Here is a 24,565-nt window from a genome sequence, read left to right on the forward strand (position 1 = left end):
GGTACATTTCTGGAACTTTAATATTAATAAGTAATGTGTATTGAGTACCCACTCTGTGACAGGCAGTGTTGATGCGTTATCCTTCACAGCAAAGTGCAGTGTAGCCACTATTATTATTTCTGTTCCACAGATGAGAAAAGAGGTTAATTGTCTGGCTTGAGATCACAGAGTTAGTAATGCAGTGACCACTGTTGTGGAATGCAAGATTAGGGCCAACACTGCATTGCACACTTTTTGTATTTTGTCTCATCTTATTCTTACAACGTTATGGACGAGGCATTATTCTCACATTGCAAATAAGGAACATGAGCTCTGAGAGGTGAAGCTAATGCAGGAATTTTCATGACTAGAGATTGATGAAGCCATGTTTTGGACCCAAACAACTACGTGCTCTTCTCCATGCCCACTTGGTTCTCACCCAGGGGCCCTGTATTCCAGCAGGTGGCACCCCCAGCCATCTAGCTGTACAATCCAGAAACCCAGAAACCAAACTAGAAACTTCCCTCCCCTACCACATTGGATCCATTATCAATTCCTGTCAATTTTATATTCTCAGTACATCTCGAATATACATACCCCCATTCCTCCTCAACCCATGGTTGGCATGCTGGTCCAAGCCATCATCTTTTATTTGGATTCTGACTGTTACTATCCAGCTGGGCATCCTGTTTCTACTGTTTCTTCCATCCAGGCCATTTCCTTCGTATTAACCAGAGTCAGCTTGAAAAGTGCAAATGTGTCCTACCACTCTTTGGCTTAAATCCCTCTAATGGCTTCCTGTCCTTCTAATGGTGAAGGCCATAATCCCTTCTGTGGCCTTCGTTCCTCTTCAGTGTGGGATTTCTACCCTTCTCTCTGATCTCTTCTCAGGAGGACCTCCTTGCCTCTGTGCTCCGGCCACTTGGTCTCTTTTCATTTCCTCTTACACATTCTCTCCCGAAACAGAAGCCCTGCACATATTATCCCCTCTATTTCGAATTCCCTTCAACTCTTCTCATGCTCCTTTGTCTAGTTAACTGTTCCCCAGCTTTGAATCTCAACTCAAGAATGACCTCTTTGGGGAAAGCTTTCCTGACCATTCCAGGTAGAACAGAACCTCCTGTCACACACTCACAGGACTCATCAGCTATTCATTATATACTTATGTGACTATCTCATCCATACATAGCTCCCTACTAGGGTCTAAGATGGAACAGGGCAGGGACTGTGTCCCTGGCACCCAGTATGGCAGCAGATACCTAGAAGATAATCAATAAGTATAGATTGAAATAAAGACTGAATATACTCAATTCAGTCTAGACTCTCTTTCTTTCTTTATTTCTATCTGGCTTCCTCTTATTTCACAACCTCTTTACCACATCCCACAGCTGAGTTTCTTCTTTCACAACTTTTTTTTTTTTTTTTTTTTTTTTTTTGCACTATAGTCTTGGGCTCTTGCCTTTACTATGAGCCCCTAGCCAGAATTTTTCTTTCATTCCAGAATAATCTTTCCAAGTCCCCTTCTTCATTTTGCCCAAGTAACACCTTAGAGTCACGATACAAAGGTTGGGCTCCCTTAATACCACTTTGGCAAGTATTATAGAAGCCCATGCTGGTGATACACTATCTGTAGCACAGAGGTCAACATAAATCCCCAGGAGGGAGACATGTTGTTTAGTGGTAGATGAGGATATAACAAGGAAAAAGGCAAAAACTCAGAATGAAAATGGAGAAATAATTGCTCAGAAGGAAGTACTAGCATGAAGGAAAGCATTGAAAAATCAGATTTAATAGAGCCTCTTAAAACTCAGTGAGATGGGGCCCTGGAGAACATCCTTGGGAGATGGTTTACCAGCCCAAACCAGTGTTCCTTTAGGCTGTGCCAGGCACTGTCATAAATCCTGGAGCCAGTGAGAAGCACAAAACAGATTCTGACCTCAAGGCAGTCTCAGGTCAAAGCCTGCTGGTGTGCAAGTTCATGGATATGCATGTATGTTATGTGGGCATGTATGTGTGTACATGCAGGTATGTGTGTGTAAAGGAGGTGGAGACTAAATTACAATGTGGTAAGAATCATTCATTCATTTACTCATTCATCAAATATTCATTGAGAACCTACTACGTGCAGGACACTGTTCTAGGCCTTGGGGTACAACAGTAAACAAAGGGTCAAAGCCTCCTGTGCTCTGAGAGCTTATAGAGCTGATACATGGGTTTAACTTTGAAAAATCCATGAATAGATGTTTCTAGCATTGCCAGTCACCCTGGATACCTGGAGCAGCTCTGATCACACCCAGGCAGGGTCCTCTTTTACAGGCAGTGGTGGCTCAGACATCCCCAACCCATACAAAGAACTCTCGTGGGCACTAATTGAGCATTACTGTGCCAGATACTAGGGTAGAAAAATGAACAGGACACAGGGACTCTGCAATAAAGGCAAATCTTTCTCTTTATGAAACAGAGTTGTCCTCACCCAGAGGTGGTATACGGATGAGAGGGACTTTTAGCCCCTTCCTCCCACCCCAAATCATCTCCTATGAACAGCTACTATGTCATAAATTCATACTACTTGAGAAGCAGTCCTATGAATTCAAACTTTGCTGCTAACAAAGCTGTTTGGTTTTGGTCAAATATTCTGAAATCTAGACAAGTTCTATCCTGTGAGGGTGCTAAGGGCATAGGATTTGTCCTGAGAGGGTCAACTAACCATACCAGGTCTGGAGAAAGTCAGCTTAGAAGCAGAAAGGACACTTGGCAGAAAATGTACAAGAAGGGGTACATAGGTGATGGTGAGCATTTGAAGGCAGGGATGCAAGTGTGGAAGAAAACTCACACCTCCATCCTCTTGATGTTCTAGGGCTGATAAGCCTTTGGAGTCAGACACACTTGATTCGAAATTCCACTCGAGCACTTACCAGATGTGACCTTGGATGAGTTACAGACATACTCTGAGCTCAGTTTTGCTGTCTGTAAAATGAGATGATGAGACCTCCCATCCAGGATTGTCAGAGAGAGAATTGAATCTGGAGTGGAAACGTGTGATACATGGTGTGTGTCTGCCTCTGAGTTTTACCTAGGTCTGGTCTTTTTGCTGTACCTTAATGATTGATTTGGGGGCTGGATACCCCAAAGCCCTACAGATCAACTGTGAACTCTGGGCAAATTGCTAAGCCTCTCTGAACCTCTGTTTGGCATCCTTAAAAGGAAATATGACACAGCGCACCCCTGTGCCATATTTTAGGACTATAGAGGATGCATATGCAGCTCTGAGCTCACTACCCAGAACGTGGTGAGTTCTCAATGCAGTAGAGGCATTATTATTATTAATTATCACAACTACGGCAAGACAGCTGCTTTCCCTTCATTTCCTTTTTGCAAGTGAAATTGTTAGGAATAGGGTTTTCCTCTTTCTTCTTAGTATATTTTTATGTATTCCTGTTTCCTACCAGCGGAGAAATGAGAAAGAGTTAAACGCAGTTATAAAGCACAGAGGCTGTCCATTAGGGTCTGATTTATAAATGTTTTACACAGTCATCCAGGCATATTGGCGCTACATGACTACAAATTATGCTTTGGTACCTGGTTCTGCAGCAGGAGTTGCTGTTCAACAACCAGCCCCAGGGAGCTTGAATTTTGCTAGCCTCCACCATCACTGATTATTCTTTTCTTCTATAAATGTGTGTCCATTTATGTATGTAGATATACACGTGTTCTGATGAACACATCCTCCTGTGCTTCTGAACGTGTAATAGGCCTGCCATCTGCCATAGGTAAATCTAGGCTCTGCTTGTGTCTCTTGTGGGCAGAAGGCAATATTGAGGTAAAAGCAGTTGATTGAGAGGCTCTTTGATTACCTGTTCCTTGGCATTGGCTGCTCTTTTGCCCCTGCAGCCAGCCCATTCAGGGGGGCAGCTGAGGATAGGAAGCTGTGTCAGTCTTCCTCCTGCTCTTAGGGAAGTCAGTGGAATTCTAAGAGATGGGGCTTCTTGAGAAGGTTGTGGAGTTCACTTATTTTATTGCATGGATGGAGAGGGACTTACAAAGTAAGCCTACCTTTCCCCAAGCCCCCAGAAACTCCTGAAGGCCACTGCTCTTGGATGCCTCCTGGGAGATTCTGATTCCCATTGACTGTGCCCCATTCTCTGTTCAGTTTCATTCAAAGGCATTTGTTATGCACCAACCATAGACAACAATACAGTGTCCGGGTGCTGTGGGGGAAATGAAAATGAACTAGACATGATATTTGTACACAGGGAGCTTAAAATCTAGCAGCTACTAACGATAATGCTTGATATATATTGAGCTCACTCTTCAAAGTGCCAAGGACTGTCTCAAAGTACAGTTATCTCGCTTAATTCTCATAACCCTGTGAGTTAGCTGATATTATTACCCCTATTATATTGGTACTTGAAATGAAGCTTCAAGAGGTTTAGTGACTAGCTCAATTATAAGGAGGCTTTGGAGACAGAATACCAGGGTTCAAACCCTAGCTTAAACAGTTACTATAATTGTAATTTTGGGCAAATTACTTAAATTTCTCTGTTACTTATTTTCTTCATTTATACAGTTGGGGTAATGCTGATATCTACCTCATAGGCTTGTTGTAAAAAACAAATAAAATAATATATATTAAGTATTTAGTATTTTCTGTTGGTATATAGCAAGCACACCAAAAATGTTAGCTATTTTTTATTATAGCTTCATCAATGTCCTCGATATGCCATCAGTATTTCTGAGAAGAGATGGATGTGTTTGAAACTCTAAAGCATTCATTTGCATTTATGAGTTACTGTCAGGTTTATCTACAGGGTCAAACCAACTATATGGTCATTAAATATCACAAGAATGGAAATATAACTTAACATCAAAGATAGCAGTAACTCGTAGATGCCAAGTCAAAGCTACAGAGCCAGGCACTGTCCTAGGTGCTGAGAATACAGCAATTAAAAGTGTATCTGTTCTTCTTTCTCTAATTGCTTTAGGTGCAAGGTTAGGTTGTTTATTTGAGATGTTTCCTGTTTCTTAAGGTAGGATTGTGTTGCTGTAAACTTCCCTCTTAGAACTGCTTTTGCTGCATCCCATAGGTTTAGGGTCGTCGTGTTTCCATTGTCATTTGTTTCTAGGTATTTTTTGATTTCCTCTTTGATTCCTTCAGTGATCACTTTGTTATTAAGTAGTGTATTGTTTAGCCTTCAATGTGTTTGTATTTTTTACAGATTTTTTCCTGTAATTGATACGTAGTCTCATTGTGGTTGGAAAAGATACTTGATACGATTTCAGTTTTCTTAAATTTACCAAGGCTTGATTTGTGACCCAAGATATGATCTATCCTGGAGAATGTTCCATGAGCACCTGAGAAAAATGTGTACTCTGTTGTTTTTGGATGGAATGTCCTATAAATATCAATTAAGTCCATCTTATTTAATGTATCATTTAAAGCTTGTGTTTCCTTATTTATTTTCATTTTGGAAAGAAGATCAAAAAAACCCCAAAGTTAGCAGAAGGAAAGAAATCATCAAGATCAGACCAGAAATAAATGAAAAAGAAATGAAGGAAACGATAGCAAAGATCAATAAAACTAAAAGCCGGTTCTTTGACAAGATAAGGAAAATTGATAAACCATTAGCCAGACTCATCAAGAAAAAAAGGAAGACTCAAATCAATAGAATTAGAAATGAAAAAGAAGTAACAACTGACACTGCAGAAATACAAAGGATCATGAGAGATTACTACAGGCAACTCTATGCCAATAAAATGGACAACCTGGAAGAAATGGACAAATTCTTAGAAATGCACAACCTGCCAAGACTAAACCAGGAAGAACTAGAAAATATGAATGGACCAATCACAAGCAATGAAATTGAAACTGTGATTAAAAATCTTCCAACACGGGACTTCCCTGGTGGCGCAGTGGTTGAGAGTCCGCCTGCCAATGCAGGGGACACAGGTTCGTGCCCCGGTCTGGGAAGATCCCACATGCCACGGAGCGACTGGGCCCGTGAGCCATGGCCGCTGAGCCTGCGCATCCGGAGCCTGTGCTCTGCAATGGGAGAGGCCACAACAGTGAGAGGCCCGCGTACCGCAAAAAAAAAAAAAAAATCTTCCAACAAACGAAAGCCCAGGACCAGATGGCTTCACAGGCGAATTCAATCAAACATTTAGAGAAGAGCTAACACCTATCCTTCTCAAACTCTTCCAAAATATAGCCGAGGGAGGAACACTCCCAAACTCATTTTACAAGGCCACCATCACCCTTATACCAAAACCAGACAAAGATGTCACAAAAAAGAAAACTACAGGCCAATATCACTGATGAACATAGATGCAGAAATCCTCAACAAAATACTAGCAAACAGAATCGAACAGCACAGTAAAAGGATCATACACCATGATCAAATGGGGTTTATTCAGGGAATGCAAGGATTCTTCAATATACGCAAATCAATCAACCTGATACACCATATTAACAAATTGAAGGAGAAAAACCATATGATCATCTCAATAGATGCAAAGAAAGCTTTCGACAAAATTCAACACCCATTTATGATAAAAACCCTGCAGAAAGTAGGCATAGAGGGAACTTTCCTCAACATAATAAAGTCCATATAAGACAAACCCACAGCCAACATCATCCTCAATGGTGAAAAACTGAAATCATTTCCACTAAGATCAGGAACAAGACAAGTTTGCCCACTCTCACCACTCTTTTTCAACATAGTTTTGGAAGTTTTAGCCACAGCAATCAGAGAAGAAAAAAAAATAAAAGGAATCCAAATCGGAAAAGAAGAAGTAAAGCTGTCACTGTTTGCAGATGACATGATACTATACATAGAGACTCCTAAAGTTGCTACCAGAAAACTACTAGAGCTAATCAATGAATTTGGTAAAGTAGCAGGATACAAAATTAATGCACAGAAATCTCTTGCATTCCTATACACTAATGATGAAAAATCTGAAAGTGAAATCAAGAAAACACTCCCATTTACCATTGCAACAAAAAGAATAAAATATCTAGGAATAAACCTACCTAAGGAGACAAAAGACCTGTATGCAGAAAATTATAAGACACTGATGGAAGAAATTAAAGATGATACAAATAGATGGAGAGATATACCATGTTCTTGGATTGGAAGAATCAACATTGTGAAAATGACTCTACTACCCAAAGCAATCTACAGATTCAATGCAATCCCTCTTAAACTACCAATGGCATTTTTCACAGAACTAGGACAAAAAATTTCACAATTTGTATGGAAACACAAAAGACCCCGAATAGCCAAAGCAATCTTGAGAACGAAAAACAGAGCTGGAGGAATCAGGCTCCCAGACTTCAGACTATACTACAAGGCTACAGTAAACAAGATAGTATGGTACTGGCACAAAAATAGAAATATAGATCAATGGAACAGGATAGAAAGCTCAGAGATTAACCCATGCACATATGGTCACCTTATCTTTGATAAAGGAGGCAAGAATATACAGTGGAGAAAAGACAGCCTCTTCAATAAGTGGTGCTGGGAAAACTGGGCAGGTACATGTAAAAGTATGAAATTAGAACACTCCCTAACACCATACCCAAAAATAAACTCAAAATGGATTAAAGACCTAAATGTAAGGCCAGACACGATCAAACTCTTAGAGGAAAACATAGGCAGAACGCTCTATGACATAAATTACAGCAATATCCTTTTTGACCCACCTCCTAGAGAAATGGAAATAAAAACAAAAATAAACACATGGGACCTAATGAAACTTCAAAGCTTTTGCACAGCAAAGGAAACCATAAATGAGAAGAAAAGACAACCCTCAGAATGGGAGAAAATATTTGCAAATGAAGCAAGTGACAAAGGATTAATCTCCAAAATGTACAAGCAGCTCATGCAGCTCAATAACAAAAAAAACAAACAACCCAATCCAAAAATGGGCAGAAGACCTAAATAGACATTTCTCCAAAGAAGACATACAGATGGCCAAAAAGCTGCTCAACATCGCTAATTATTAGAGAAATGCAAATCAAAACGACAATGAGGTATCACCTCACACCAGTTATAATGGGCATCATCAGAAAATCTACAAGCAACAAATGCTGGAGAGGGTGTGAAGAAAAGGGAACCCTCTTGCACTGTTGGTGGGAATGTAAATTGATACAGCCACTATGGAGAACAGTATGGAGGTTCCTTAAAAAAATACAAATAGAACTACCATACAACCCAGCAATCCCACTACTGGGCATATACCCTGAGAAAACCATAATTCAAAAAGAGTCATGTACCAAAATGTTCATTGCAGCTCTATTTACAATAGCCAGGACATGGGAGCAACCTAAGTGTCCATCAACAGATGAATGGATAAAGAAGATGTGGCACATATATATAATGGAATATTACTCAGCCATAAAAAGAAATGAAATTGAGTTATTTGTAGTGAGGTGGATGGACCTAGAGTCTGTCATACAAAGTGAAGTAAGTGAGAAAGAGAAAAACAAATACTGTATGCTAACACATATATATGGAATCTAAGAAAAAAAAAAGGTTATGAAGTACCAAGGCGTAAGATGGGTATAAAGACACAGACTACTAGAGCATGTACTTGAGGATATGGGGGGGGGGGGAAGGGTAAGCTGTGACAAAGTGAGAGAGTGGCATGGACATATATACACTACCAAATGTAAAATAGCTAGTGGGAAGCAGCCGCATAGCACAGGGAGATCAGCTCGGTGCTTTGTGGCCACGTAGAGGGGTGGGATAGGGAGGGTGGGAGGGAGGGAGATGCAAGAGGGAAGAGATATGGGAACATATGTATATGTATAACTGATTCACTTTGTTATACAGCAGAAACTAACACACCATTGTAAAGCAATTTTACTCCAATAAAGATGATAAAAAAAGAAAAGAAAAAAAGTGTGTCTGGCACTTTGGGTTCAGAAAAACAAAGACTAGAACCTTTCTCCTTGTTTTCTTAGTTGTGTGTTGTTGTGCAAGTTACCAACCTCGATGGCATTCAGTTTTCTCCTGTTATGAAATTGGAATAACAACAGTATCTACCTCTTAGAATTATTTGAAGATAGTGAGTTGAAAGATACAAACCATAGTCGCTGCACAGAGCAAGTGTAAGCAAATGTTATTTATGCAAATCCATTCTTAGGAAGGTCTATTGCACATTTACAGGCAAATGTTGTAACTTATAACTTAGCCTCCAAAAAAAACACAACACTGTAAGATTAGTATTACTAATCAGGTCCTACAGATGAAGAGACTTAAACAGTTTACAGAATTAGCCTGAAGTGGAACAGTCATAAAATTGGATACTTGCTTTGAGTTCACATCACCATAATCCAGAGCAGATGTTCTTTTCACCATTTTGGCCACAAGCATTGGGTAACAATAATCGGTTTTGCTGAGGATGTACATACATGCAGACACTCATCAAAGGGTCAGAAGAAGAAGCCAGTGAAAAGCTGGATGGGGAAAATGCATTGCATAAGGAAAAGAACACCACATTGATTAGGCCAGACATTGTAGATAGAAACAAATGTAGTTGCTGGTTGATGTGGTGAGAAACTATGAATGACAAATGATTTGCCGATAGGTTTACTGTGGGTAGAATTAGAAGTCACGGAGAAGCACGTACTGCCATCTGGCAGGAGGTGAATTACTGTACCCACTCTTTAGGGACTTAAGAACAATTAGAGAGATAGATTCCATGCATATAAATAGAAAGAGCATGTGGAATATGAGTGCTATGTGGTGATAGATAACAGATAAATATTGGAGCTGGAAAGGCACATAGAGACTCTGGATAAATGATTCCTATAAATAAGTATTGCTCATAGATATTTCAGATGCCTTTCTATTTATGAACATTTCACATCCACCCCTAAGGAATTGTATATTTCCTCACCAAAAGGAAAAGCAACTGTGTAGCCAGTGACTGGATGTCTGATTAGAGCTTTAAACATTTACACCATCCTAGCTGCTGCAACCACTGCTCAGACTCAAGCTCTGAGCTCTTGGGGTATAATAGATATCTCATTTATGACAAGACCAGGAAGCCATAGTAATTACTACTGGTGGAAGCTCACCACCAATGCCTGTTACTGAAAAAATGTCCTTATTTTCCCTAACTGTGATAAGTAAGGGAAGTTACCATCCCTTACTCAAGGCAAAGGGTTTGGTCTGTGTGGGTGTTGGGAGGTCTTCATGTTATTTATGAGACATGATACCCCTTATGAGTGACAAGACTTTGGTATTTTTAATTTAATTGAATTAATTAATTAATTTATTTATTTGGCGGTACGCGGGCCTCTCACTGTTGTGGCCTCACCGGTTGCGGAGCACAGGCTCCGGATGCGCAGGCCCAGCGGCCATGGCTCACGGGCCCAGCCGCTCCGCGGCACATGGGATCTTCCCGAACCAGGGCACGAACCCGTGTCCCCTGCATCGACAGGCGGACTCTCAACCACTGCACCACCAGGGAAGCCTGGTATTTTAAGTTTTAGAAAGCTCTGTATGGATCATGGGAATGGCATAATAATAATCTTAAAAAGGTGATGATTTCTATGCAATGTCTTCTAGAGAAAAACACATGGGCTTTAAGATCAGATGGACCCAAAACTCACTGTGTGATACTAAACAAGTTACATAACTGCTTCTCCTCAAACTTAAAGTGTGATGATAAGTATTTCATATATTTGTTGTGAGAGTTAAATGTTATATATAAACTACTTAGCCTAGGGACTGGTATATGGTAGGGCTTCAACAAAAGGTAATTGGTACAATTATTCTCAATAATCACAACAGCAAAGTACTACCTGTTTGTCCCCAGTGCGGGCATCTTGGTGTATAGAGCATTTCTCACTAGTTAGATTACATAGCTTTGCATGAAGACAGAAACCAAAGTATCCATGAAATAGACAGCTGCCGGAGGTTCAGAGGTTCTTTTTTTTTAGCAACTTTATTGGAGTATAATTGTTTTACATTGTTGTGTTACTTTCTGCTGTATAACAAAGTGAATCAGCTATACGTATACATATATCCCCATATCCCCTCCCTCTTGCGTCTCCCTCTCACCCTCCCTATGTTCAGAGGCTCTTTCATCTTGAGTTGTGTAGGAGAGAAGATCTACTTGCTCTAGCCTGATCCATTTGAAAAAAATAATCCAAGCCCAGAGGGGCACCTGAGCCTATGGCTGTGAGTTGTAGTAGAAGGAAATACCAAGCAGCACATTGATTTCTAGTTGTTTTTCCACTAACTTGCTTTGACTTATGGCAAAGTAACTTGAAGACTTTAGTTTTCCCATTGACGAAAGAAAGGAAGGAAGGGAGGGAGGAAGGACGGAAGGACGGAAGGACGGAAGGAAGAAAAACTATAGTAGCCAACATGCATCGAAGGCTCAATATACTCAGGAGCCATTCTAAGTACTTCTTGCATTAGTTTATATCACACTTTCCACAACCCTATAACTTAAGGTACTTCTGCTACCCCCATTTTATAGTTGAGAAAATGGGTATGCAAAGAGTTTCAGTAACTTGGCCATGATAATTGGTATGAGCTGAGAGTCAGTCCTGGGCCATCTTACTCAGGAATTTGCCCTCATGCTACTGCACTAACCTATCTCCACTAACGTCAAGGTATTGCACTCACTGAAGCTGTAAGTTACCTTTTAAATCCAAATGCCATAACTCCTTTGTAAATATTTCATGACAAGAGGACGTCAGGAAATTATTAGTCGCTGTCACCCCCTTAGTGGGGCATTCAACAAGCATGTGTTCAATGTGCCTCCCACATGCCAGGTGTCAGGGGTTACAGTGGGCTCTCAACAGTGCAGCAAATCACCCTGGATTCCATACCATTGTGGTAGGGATGTTTAGAAGGGACAGTTTATTAGACTAATTATTCTGTAATCAATCAATGCTAGTGGTTGGAATATGGTATAGCAAGACAACTGAAAATATCTCTATATTTTGATTTTTATAGCACTTATCAGACTCTCAAATGATTAAATTTGTTTACTTATTTATTGCCATTCTTCCCTACGAATATTTATTCTCCCTGGAGCAGCGGACTTGCCGACTTGTTCACCATACAATCTCCAGCACACGTAACAGATTTGGTGCACTGTAGGAGTTACATAAACAGCTGTTGAGTGAATAGTGAATGAACACAACAATGATAGATCCTGGTATAACACTTTACATCATCTCCCTGAAGTTCAGGAAACGCTCGCTGGTATAATATTCCATTTGATATTCATCAACAGCCCCAGGAGAGAGCTAAAATTGCACTCCTCATTTTACAGAAGAGAAATCAGAGAATCAAAAGGGTTCTTTGAATTACCCAAAGTCCTACAAAATGTAAGCAACTCCTTTGATTCAGAGCTCCAGACTTTTTATTATGCCACATTGCAAAGGAACCTATGATAACATTTTGGAGGTACCACTTAACTGAGCATTTCACCAATAGGCACGTGATATAATTGGACCAGAGATGTGAATATAGGCAAATGCAATCAATTTCTACCTTCTCAGTTCCATGATGGTCCTAAGGAAAAATGTAGAGTGCAAAGGGTTGAGGTGGACGACTAAGGTTAGATAAACTGTATTTAGTTTTCTTTACTCAATATAGCTAAGAGAAAAATCCCATGTACCCAGAGCTAATTACTGCATTTCTTTCCCAAAGCAAAACTTTAGCTTCATCCATTAAAACCTTATGTCACAGCATGTCATACTCATCAGAGTCCTATGCTCTGTGTACATCTGTACCTCCCTTTTCCCTAGTCCGTCATGTGTAGTTTTTGCAGTCTATAGTTATCTTGTCCAGGCTCAAACTCTAGCTCTGCCTCTTTCTTTCTGTGCAGCTTTGGGGCTAGTTTGCTGGGTTACTTTGGATTACCTGGGTTACTGGGGTTACTTTGGGGTGAGTAGCCGCTCTGTGCTTCAAATCTTCCCATGGTTACAAGAAGATTAAATTAGTTAATACATATGAAGTACTTAGTTCTAGGCCTAGCATGTAACCAGGTGTTTGGGAACTCAGCCATAATCATTGTAATCATTTTTATTTTCATTGCTGTTGTTTGACATCCAGAGGACCTTGCCTCAGCCATCGTTCCCTCCCCCAGGTTTGCACTGTAAGAAACATATCTCTTCCTACTCTGTCATTCTCTTTGCCTCCCTTCTAAACTTTCAAACCGCAATTTCCTTTTATTATAACTCTAAATATACGAACAAGACCGTTTACCTTCTCATAGCTGGAATATGGCTCAAAATAAACATTCCATTAAATGAATTAGAAGAGTCATCTTGTCAAATGAAGGACAATAGATTTTTCTTATAGTGACAGTGATCAATGTCTATCTATCACTTCCTCATGTACTATTTCTGAATTGTTTGTTGGACCTCAGTCCCAAATGCCATTCCCTTGATAGCCAAAGAAATGCTAATTCCATGTCAATATGGCATTGATCACATACTTAAAGGAGGTGTGTAAATTGGGCTCTTATTTCTGCAAGCAAAACCAGGTAGGGGGGATGGTGGTTAATCCAACCACCGTCCACTTCTTTCATGAGTCTTTTAGCAAACAATTATTAAGCACTTACTGTTTGGCAAAGAAGGCATTGTGCTAAACACTGGTGAATCAGCAATAAATTGGATGTATATCTGACATCAAGGAACTCACTGAGAAAGGATTTATTGCAGAGAAAAGACATACAGAGCATTACACAAGGCAAAAATTGTATAATAGAGTTATGCTTGATCCAGTGTGTTCCCATGAAGCTTGGGCTGCAGAATCAGGAAAGCTTCTCAGAGAAGGGCTATAAGAAGAGCATTTGGAAGGATGAATAAAAGTAAGGCAAGATGGAGAACAGAGCTATCATTTGATGAAATAACATCTAACCATATGAATATATATTCATAATGTGTAAATACGTGAATGCCTAAATATGCAAGGACATGAAGTAAGAGGGCAAAGCACTCTCGGGAGCTATCTACTATATCAGTGTGGCTGTGATGTGGGGGTTGGGAGTGCAGGGAGTGATACGGAGAGAGAAGGGTCATATAAAAACACTTCCACATCATGCTGTAAGGATTTCGGTTTTGTCCATTTCTTAGGAGTGGGCAAGTTCTATTTCATAGTCACAAATGGTCATTACAATTATAGAATTAATTGAAGTTTTGCTCAGCCCTCAATTTTTCTTTGGCCGCGTTGGTACTAGTCTGAATAATCCTAGCCTAGCACTTCTTTCAAGGCTGTGCTGAAAGTACTGGCACTTCAATTTCTCCCTCACCCAGAGCTGGCAGCCTGCTAGCTCTACATTTTACAGATCAACTCTTCTACCATGTAGGTGGGAATAACTTTCTGAATTCTGTGGTATGCATTTCAGTTTATGGGCCACCCCAGGAATGAAGCATTCTGTATGTGTCAGTAACAAAAACAATAGTTAAAAAAATGTAAGCGCTCAATTACATTTGACATTTTAAATTTTATTTTCAGTAATGGTCTTTGATATTTTAGTGAAGGGGCATAGTGCTTTGCTTGAGAGAGGACCATTTCACGTGAGGAAGCGTATGAGGCGGAGGCCAGACTCTGTAAAAAACAGAACAATAAAATGGCAAAATGTATGTGGACTAAGTGGGGCTTTTGTGCCAGGTGTTTTTGGTTCAATTTTATTATTTATGGCATTGAACAAATAAATAGGCATTCAAAAAATAGGATATACATTGAATAAAAGCAGGGGAAAACAAATTAGCAGATATAATTTAAAGCAGAGGATATGGATGGGATGGGATTTAAGGCACTGATCTCTCCCTTACATGAAAATTTCTAAGCTTTGTTGCAAATGCCAAATATATAGATCTCAATGAATCTAGAGCTATTTATAATGAGGAAAAGGGGAAATCACAGCCATCACGGAAAGGTAAGCACATATCTTAGTGTCTCACAGTGTCTGGATCTAGATCATGCTCTTAGGGCACTATCCATGGGATGTAAGATAGTGTATGTTTTACAGTTTGTCAGAATGATGAATTGTCAATGTGGCTAATCCAGTATATGATCAAAAAGGGAAGTCAAGACGTAACACAGGCATCAGGTGAGGTTGAAAAAATAAACATACACACACACACAGAGTTAAAAACAAAGGAACAGGTATAGAAGTGGACTGTAGATGATTTTGTTCAGTAGGTCATAAGAGGAGCTTAAAGCACTCTGAGGTCCCCAGAGGGCATTCATATGTGGCACCAGCTTCGTGGTGCAAGACTCTCTTACAGCTACCTAAGGCACACGAGAGAGCAACTTCTTGGGTCTTTCCAGATGTGAAGTCTTGTTAGTAAAGCAATTAGCAGACCTTTTATGACATTCTTCATAGCACCGAGCCAAGGGAATTCTTTCAGGTTTAGTAGCTAGAAGCCATGGAAGAAGAGGCCAGTTTCCCAGAAGTGTGTTACACATGGTACACACTCAACTATGACAGAATTCTAAATAAGATCTAGTTAGCATTAAGTGAAATAAGTCAGACAGAAAAAGGCAAATACTGTATGATATCTGTATGTGGAATATAAAAAATATAACAAACCAGTGAATATAACAAAAAAGAAGCAAAATCACCGATACAGAGAGCAAACTAGTGGTTACCAGTGGAGGGGGAGGGGGAGTGGGAGGCACAAACTATTGGGTGTAAGATAGACTCAAGGATGTGTTGTATAGCACGGGGAAAATAGCCAATATTTTATAATAACTGTAAATGGAAAATAAGCTTTAAAAATTGTATAAAAAATTTTTAAAAATTTTAAATAAATACAAATTTTAAAAAGAAAAAGTAAAGTATAATAACTTTAAACATAACTTAAAAAACAGATCTAGTTAGCATTAATGCTTAAGAAATACAGATGTGTAAGGAATCGTGAAGGGGATGTTGTAACGAAATATAACTGTCTAGAACCATATTAAATTGATTTCTACTCACCCTGGGAATTCATTAAAAAGAGAAGAGTTTCGTTCTGTGACATCACACTGTCTGGTTTGTATCTGAGCTTATATACAACAAAACTACTAAAAAGTAGGGCCTGTGAATCATTAGTAGATATGAGTGGGTGACACAAATTAATGGAATGGTGACAGGAAACAGATGTTGAGAAATAAGAAGCAATCTGGAAAAGGAAGAAGAAGAATAGAATAAATACTTACTAATGAAATGGCCTGTGCTTTTAAGAGAGGAGAATGAAAGAAAGTGGCCTACCTTGGCGCACAGTTTACGATGTTCCAAATGCAAGGCCTTTAAAATCACACAGTCTCAAGGACTAAGCAAAGGCACCATTTTGAAAGAATTTTTAGGTATTTGTATCCTAGCTGTCAGCTGCCTTGGTGGCAGGGTGATAAATGCTTCTGAATTTGAGTTAAATAGACTAAACTCTGTGAAACTGTACTTGAACGACTGATGGACTTTCTAATAGTCAGTTCCCCAAACTCCCTACTGGGGGAGTCAGAGTAGTGCGCCATGGGAAAAACAGAGCAGAAGTGGGGGAACAGGGCATAGCTATCAAAAGGGCACCTGCGGCAACTTCCCAGCGGTCATTGTGATGGTCACCCCTGAAGCCACCGTGATGTTGCTGCATCTGCTCATCACGAAGATTCTAGCAACAGGCCTCTTCTCCTCCCGCTTCAGAGCCTCAACACCATTAATAATCATGGCCATTTTCTCTGCTTTAGCTTCCTTCTTTAGAAATGAATTGGTAGACATTTCCATCTAAGATATGACAAAGTTGAATGGGATAGTCTGTAGCATAGTGTTCAACTATTTTGGAGAAAAAATTGGGGTATAGACCAAAAATCACAAGAGACACACTTCATAGAATATCTGTTTAAGTTTTATAGATCTTATATATAGGTAGAGCCTGGAGACAGAAAAAAAGTGCTACCAAACCTTGCCTCGATTGGATTCCAGACAAATATTTTTCTAACAATAACAACCTCCTCTTTTATCTCAACTATTACAGATGCTGACCAGAAATGCCATGTACCAAGCAGTTTGCACGTTTTATCTCAGTTTCCCAAAGTCTAAACTCAGTCATCTCTTGAGATCCTTCCCAGATATAGACCCATATTAAATTGATTTCCCACTTCCTCAGGGAATTCATAAAGAGACCAGCGTCATTTCTTGATGTGACAGTCTCTGGCTGCTATCTGGGCTTCTATCCAGAAGAGCTGGAAAACAGGCCATTTCACTGCCCACAAGTTCCTGCTTTGAAACAAAGGCAGCAAAGTAACATTTCCCCCTTTTCTTCTACTGTGCTCACCCACTCCTGTTCAGACTGCAGTGCTTTGGAGAACCCCTATTCTAACACACAGATATCTTTCATTATTAAGAGATTCATGTTTATAATTGAACAACATGAGCTTAAATTGTCTTAAAAGAGAATAATCAGAAAAGGAAGGGAAAGGAAATCAATTTATAGCCACTATATCCAGTGCTTTTTATGGACTAAATGCAATACTCTTGCTCTATCTTATTTTTCATCTTCAGTTTACAAGGAAGAAATCGGAGGCTTATAGAATTTAAGTCACAGGTTGAAGGTCAAATGGGCAGGGCCAGGATTTAAGCTTTTCCATTACCTTCTTTTGCCTCAGAAAGGACATTGAAAAGAGGATGCATAGCCTGCATCTAACTCTGGTAAGAAAGAAGTAAAGCATATCTACCAAAAACAGAGAAGCAAACAAAACACAGTGGAAGTCCTCTTTCCCTTTGGAATTTAAACACTGCTTGTGTGAGAGCATGAGGTTGGAAGTTATACACATGCTTACGTGAGCAGAAATATTCTTAAGAGTCTTGGGATTTATTTCAGACATATTTTGAATGGATATATTAAAAGAAAGAAAAGAGAGGGGGTGAAAAAAAAAAGCATCCGATGAATAAGTGAGTGGGAGAAATCATGAGGAATAAAGATGCAGTGTAATCCTAGCCCAATTCCTTCTGGGGTAAACTAGCATGCTGGTGCTGTCTGTATCATAGGGAATAATATATCAGATGTACTGAGATTACTATTTCATCAAAAATAATATTGGTTCTGATCTTTCAATTTGGCCAGTTGGCTGCAGAAACAACATTGAAAGTTTCCAAAGTTTTTAGCTCAACTGAATATTAAATATGGATTCCCTTAGTTGCCTTGATAGAGAGACTGGATAAGTTGCCTTTGGAACCCAGCAGCTAGTTGGCTAAGTGTAGTGTTTTATGTCTTACACCTAGCAACCCATGTGATGGTTTGCTATTGGAATCATTTCATTAAATCGGACAGACTTCTTTGACTGACTTAACAAGGAAGCCAGCTCAAGAAATGAAACCAAGGAAAGCCATTGTCTTTTTTTTTTTTTTTTTTTTTTTTTGCATGACCTGTGAATAGGAATTGGGAACAGACAATAAAGTGTTCGCAGTGTCCATTGTCCCTAAGGACTCCCATCTATCAGATATGTGGTTAGTATCTCCAAAGAGCATCTGTGTGCTGAGACACTCAAAAGCATCCAGCTTAACCTCAACCTGTCAACCAGACAAGTCCAGCTATTGGAACATTGAACGTTCGTAAAACAGGTCTTCATGAACTCCTTGGCTGGCCATAGCTAGTGGAATTATTAAATTTCTGTAGGCGGAACAAACTGACTCGCCACACTGCTTTCTTCCTTCCCATAGGCTCCTTGGAAGGAGGCTGCCATGCTTGTGATCTGGGTCCTCAGGGACTCCTATCCTTCTGTCCACTCTCTACTTCCTCTCTTGGTTGCTAAAGTGTGGGGTCTCTTACTGCCTCAGTGATCACACTTAGGGCATCTTGGCCTCTTCCAGGGGTTGGTTCTTTGGTCCATCTTGAGGTTTTCACTCTATTACACAGGGCTGTTGGATACTGTATCTTCATGCTCTTCAAAATAATCACCAGCCCTGACTTTCTTCCATGCCTAAGATCCTAGCTCCCAGAACTCATTCCCCAAACTGAGCTCCAGAACTTTCCCCACCCCCTTGTGTCAAAAGAGATTTTGATCACCTGTACTTTGTCTTTCTATGGAAAGACTTTCTATTTTCTATGGAAAAATGATTGGTCAGATTGTTTATCTGAATGATTGCCACATGACACATGTACCTTTAAAATGCAACTACAGTTATTAAGCACTTCGGTACATATTTTTCACATCTGATACAGCAAACAACCTTGTGATACTCATATCCCGATGTCCTCATTCAGATGAGAAAATGGTTTCAGTGATATTGAAATGGATTTCGCAAATGAATATTGATCAACAGAGGCATATCTAGGAATCAAAGAGCAGATTCCAAAGCTGTCATGAAATCCAAAACTCACTCAGACAGTCTATCAGGACAACTGCAATAATTAGATTCCTGGGACAGAAGAGCTGCTTGTTTGAGTCACAAACAGTGCCTATGAATTCCTACAAAGTCCCCTTGCATGCCTCTTTTTAATATATTTTCTGAAGTCAAAGAGGAAAGTATTTCCATTTCCCACCTTTTCAGATGGAGAAAACTGAGACACAAACTGATGGACTAAAAGGACTCAATTGGAGAACTGAATATCAAAGCCTCCAGTCCTGGACCCTGGTCAGCAGAAACCACTAGGCCAAATTTACCTCATTCATGAATTAATGTATTGGATTTTGCTACTAGTTGTATTGTGAGCTCATCTACTATTATGGCAGACAAAATAGAAAGATACATAGAAGTGCTTCCTATGCCAGCAGTACTGTTTATTTAATTTTCAATATTCACTATGATCAGCAGTATTGTTTATTTAATTTTAAATACTCACTTAGCAGTTCAATGGGCAGACCTAGTTATATAAATGCAGACCTTGTGAAGATAATCATTCTGAAACATGCAAATATTATACACCTCATCTCATTTCCCCTCTATCTACAGTCATCCTTTAACCACAGTGTCTAACAGACTATCCACTTCCTAATTAGGAAGGGATCTGGTATTTGTCTTTGTGACTATTCTGTGTAAGTTCCAATTTGCTGCCAAACCCTCGGTCTCCACAGGTGGGAACAGAAGAATAAAGCATTTTGCACTGGTTTCTTTTCCAGTGTAAAGTTTTCATCTCTGCAGGAGCAATTAATTTTCCCTGTTTAAAAGGACAGAGAAAAGCTTTATCTTTTGCTTTTCATTCTAAGAGCTTGGCAGATGCAGTATGGGGGCAAAGGCATGTTGGTCCTTCCTGTTTCCCTGCTGAGTCAGATGAGTTGATTTCTGAACAAAATTCTCAGTATTCTATAAAGGAGTTGGTAATATGGTTAGTTTTCGCTGAGTGCTGGGAGAGAATAAAATGTATTGAGAATAACAATGTTAAAAATCTACTTGTGTTCAGTGCATTTAAAGATGTTTTAAAAATCTCCAGTCCATAGCTTTAGTAATGTGGGTTTTCTTCCTCCTTTTGTAACGTTATTATTTTTTTTTGCCTCCAGCATAATAAAAACTATAGAATGTAACTCAAGACGCAAGGGTCTTTATGAAGTCATAATAATAGTGATTATGGTTCAAAGAACAGTGGACTTGAAAGCAAGATTTGACTCCATCTCCTCCTATCTCCTCCTATTAAGTTTGTGAATCATTTGCCATCTGTTTTCATTTACCAATCTCTACAATGGGAAGAATACTCCCCTACCCATGTGATGGATATGTGCTGAGGGACATAGACTATGTCAAACACGAAGACTGTGATGTGCTTTGTTCATTGTAAAGCCTCATGTACCTACATACATTATTTCCTATAAAATAACATAAAGTGCCTTTATGGAGAGCCACAATTTTGCCAATATTTCCCAATCCTTTTCACAGGGCATGCTAACAGTCCCAGGGATTATTTAAATAAAAGGAAAAATAATTTATGTTTTTATTTTTTATACAATTTTTAAAGGTTACTTTTCATTTACAGTTATTACAAAATATTGGCTATATTCCCCATGTTGTACAATACATCCTCATAGCCTATCTTACACCCAATAGTTTGTATCTCCCTCTCTTCCACCCCTATGTTTCCCCTCCCCCGACACTGGTAACCACTCGTTTGTTCTCTATATCTGTGAGTCTGCTTCTTTTTTGTTATATTGACTACTTTGTTGTATTTTTTAGATTCCACACATAAGTGATATCACACAGTATTTGTCTTTCTCTCTCTCTCTCTCTGACTTAGTTCACTTAACACAATGCACTCAATTAAAAAATGATTTAGATAGTAAAGTCTTTTGGAAAAATCATGGTGCTGTGTCTCTCAACTTCTATTTCCTTATGTGCAAAAGTAAGTAAAATACCTGGCCTAGGATTGTTGTGAAGTTTATATTTTTTAATGTTTTGGTGCCAGTAACCAACATATAATAAGTACTAAATTACGGTTAGTTCTCTCTCCCTACGCTGGTCATTCAATCCATCTTGCTCCTGATTTGAGAAAAGCTCCTGGTCCTTACTGAAGGGGAATCAGAGCGGATGAATGGGCCCCCGTTAGAGGGGCTGGGAAATACCAGCTGCCACTTAAGAGCCAAATGACCCAGGGTCAGGAAAATCCCTCTCTGTGGGATGAACCACAGGGAGAAGGAATGGGATATTTTCCCCCCTTCACTGACCTAAGGTCAACCTTTAGAACAGAGTTTTTCAATTTTTTTTTAATGCAACCCACATAGTATAGTACATCTTGTGCAATGAACCGAGTATGCACAAACGTACATACGTACAGTCATAGACAAAATTTAATGAAACAATCCCTGCTTTTACTTTTATTGGCAATATATGCTGCTTTCTGGTCTATTCATTCTGTGATGTTTAAAAATAAGATTTTATGACACCCTAATTGGTAGCAATCCAACAGTTTAAAAATGTTTTTCAGCGTATCTCCAAGTATGACCTCCAATATCACAACTTCATTTGTCACTCCCTACTGTGTCCCTGTCTGATAAGTAACAGAGCCAACTGTTATTGTTTGGCAAATCAGAAAACTAAGAGGTCATAACCAGGACTTTAAATCTAGAAGAGATCAAAAATACAAAACAGAAAAAAAATATATATATACCTTTTTCTTTCTTGGATTTTTTGTTCATAATTCCCAGAGAAAAACGTCCTACAGCTCCCCTCAACCTAAATGCTAAGGATCTTTTAATAACAATAAAAGCATGGCATCAGTCTTGGGCCTCCCCAGTCTCCTCTCAGGGCACCCACTCCATCAGGCTCTGCCACTGCCATCATCAATAAGATCTAGGTCTTGCAAGCGTGCCTGCTTCATGGGACAAGCCCAGAGCCAAATCACATCTCTGTATCCACACTGTGGTTGAGAAATGTGCCATTTCCCTTAGACACACAGCATGACCTTTGGCATCATTTAATTGGAGTTTATTATGTTACTTATTTTTTAATAGAAGATTCCATAGAAGAGTAGGGGATGAATTAGTGGTTGGGATTAGCAGTGAGCCTCATAGCTTTCTCTATGGTGTCTGACTTGCATCTGTGCAAGTCAGTTTGTTTTATTAATGCCTAGTGGCCTAAAGCTACTGCCATGATGTTAAAGGTGCAATGTTAGCAGAGAACTGACATAAAGATTTGTTTTCTATGGGAAAGAAAGTAACAATCACATAGGATATTGAACCCCTGGCTTTCCTCCAACTTTCTGGCCTCTATGGTCAAAGGCTGGACTAAAGGTAGAGATTAGAAAGGGGATCCTGAGGAGGTTACCATTAAGAATTGGGTAGAGATCGGGGAAATCTAGGCTGGAGGATCAAGGTTGAGATATCACCTTGCTTCAGCATGAGACCTGACTTCCTCCGCATTACTCATCCTCCACCAACAGGCAATTCACATGGACCATCAGGCAATTGGTAAAGAAGGAAGCAGAGTGGTCCCTTGGCTACTGAATCATCATAGAAGCTTTGTCAGACAGAATACAGAGTTTTATTTGTCATAAATATTGGGACCTCTTCTGTCACCAAGTATAAGAGAGTGCAGTGAACTCCCGTTTGATCCAGGCCAGCATTTATACTCAAGACATTGAAGAGTGGAACATGAAGTTTCAGTTTCTAGGGAGCTGCCATTTTGGACTCAAGTCATAACCTGGGAGGCCCATCCAAGCAGATGAGAGCAATGAGAGAGGCAGGGCTCAACCACAAGGGAAGGCACCGTGGGGGACAGGTGGAAAGATTGCATCTAGTAACCTGGTCCATGATTCAGGGCAGGACTTCAGGCGTAACAGGGAATCAGAGTGGAGATGCTACTACCTTGGGGCCCCAGAACAATGTTCAGATCAGGTGCTCCCAATGTAAGAAAATTGACTCCTGGATCCTCCTTCCTTGTAGGAGAAAGTCCCTCTTGGGAATGGTTGCTGTTGGTTCTGGGCCAAAGAGAGAGTCCGTGGCTGACCAGGTTTCATCTGATGCTTCCTATAAGCATGCTTTGGGCTCCCTGAGCTTCAGTTTCCTCCTTTCGAGAATGTAGTAATAACCCCTGCCTCTAAGGCTAGGGTTTTGAGAGGTTTGAATGAGTAGATGGATGCTGATCACGTGGTGTAGGGTCAGGCACAATGATAACAATAGCAATAGTGATGTATCTCATTATTAATATTACTTTTCAGTTTCTGGGATAGGAAGAGGCATTTAAGGTCTAATTCTATCCACTTATCTCACTTACTGGGCTTAAGAAAATCTTCCCGGTCCATACGAGTAGTGTACGTGGGTCCATTATCAGATGTCAAATTTTATGTGTTCAAATGTATGAAAGCCCATAACCAGTCTCCACCCCCACGTCCCCATGCTCACTGAGGGCTCACCTAGCTTACCGCACTTCAGTCATCCTGAGTGCCACCCAACAGTGGACTAGCTAAGAAAACCTGAGTCACAACTCCTGGAGGAAAGTAGGTGGCCGGTGCCCAGCTCTGTGCCATTTTCTAAGTGGGTAGTACAAAAGGTGCTTATAATCAATGGAAGAGATTGCTAAAATGTATGTCACCAGACCTGTCTGGCATGCTCTTCCATGAAGAAGAGACTAGGCAGATAACCATCTCTTCTGTAGGAAATTAGGTAATGTTCTTGGAGATGGGAAATAAAACCAGTGACCTCTGATGATGGACCTTCTTGTTAAAAGATACTTGGAAACTCTCCTTCTTGTCAGTATTGGGAAAGGGACAAGTAGAAAGTGCTAAGGCATGAGCCCCACCCATGGGAGAACAACATGAGTCTGCATCTCCAAGTCCAGTTAGACATGTGCCGTGCTTATGGGGAGGCCATATGCTCTGAACCTGGAAGACTGTGAACATTTATCTAACTTCTATAACTTTCAGCTATTAGAAACATACCCAGGCAAAGAGACCTGAGGGCCACTTTGTGCTCCATAGTTCAGCAACTTTTCTCTGGTCACTTCTTTGGATTACTTATTAAGTATTATTTATTCCATGATACCTACGCCCCCTTCCCCTCCCCCGCCCCATTGCAGGCAGTGTGGTTACCAACCCATGTCTCTCTTCTCACATTCATTCTCCCCAAGGTCAAAGCTAAAAATGGTGTTTCTAATGACATGTGTCTGTATTTTAAATGGACCCATCCCCATCGTGGTGAGCCCTTCT

Source organism: Tursiops truncatus, chromosome 2 (assembly GCF_011762595.2).
Source record: "Tursiops truncatus isolate mTurTru1 chromosome 2, mTurTru1.mat.Y, whole genome shotgun sequence".
Lineage (NCBI taxonomy): Eukaryota > Metazoa > Chordata > Mammalia > Artiodactyla > Delphinidae > Tursiops > Tursiops truncatus.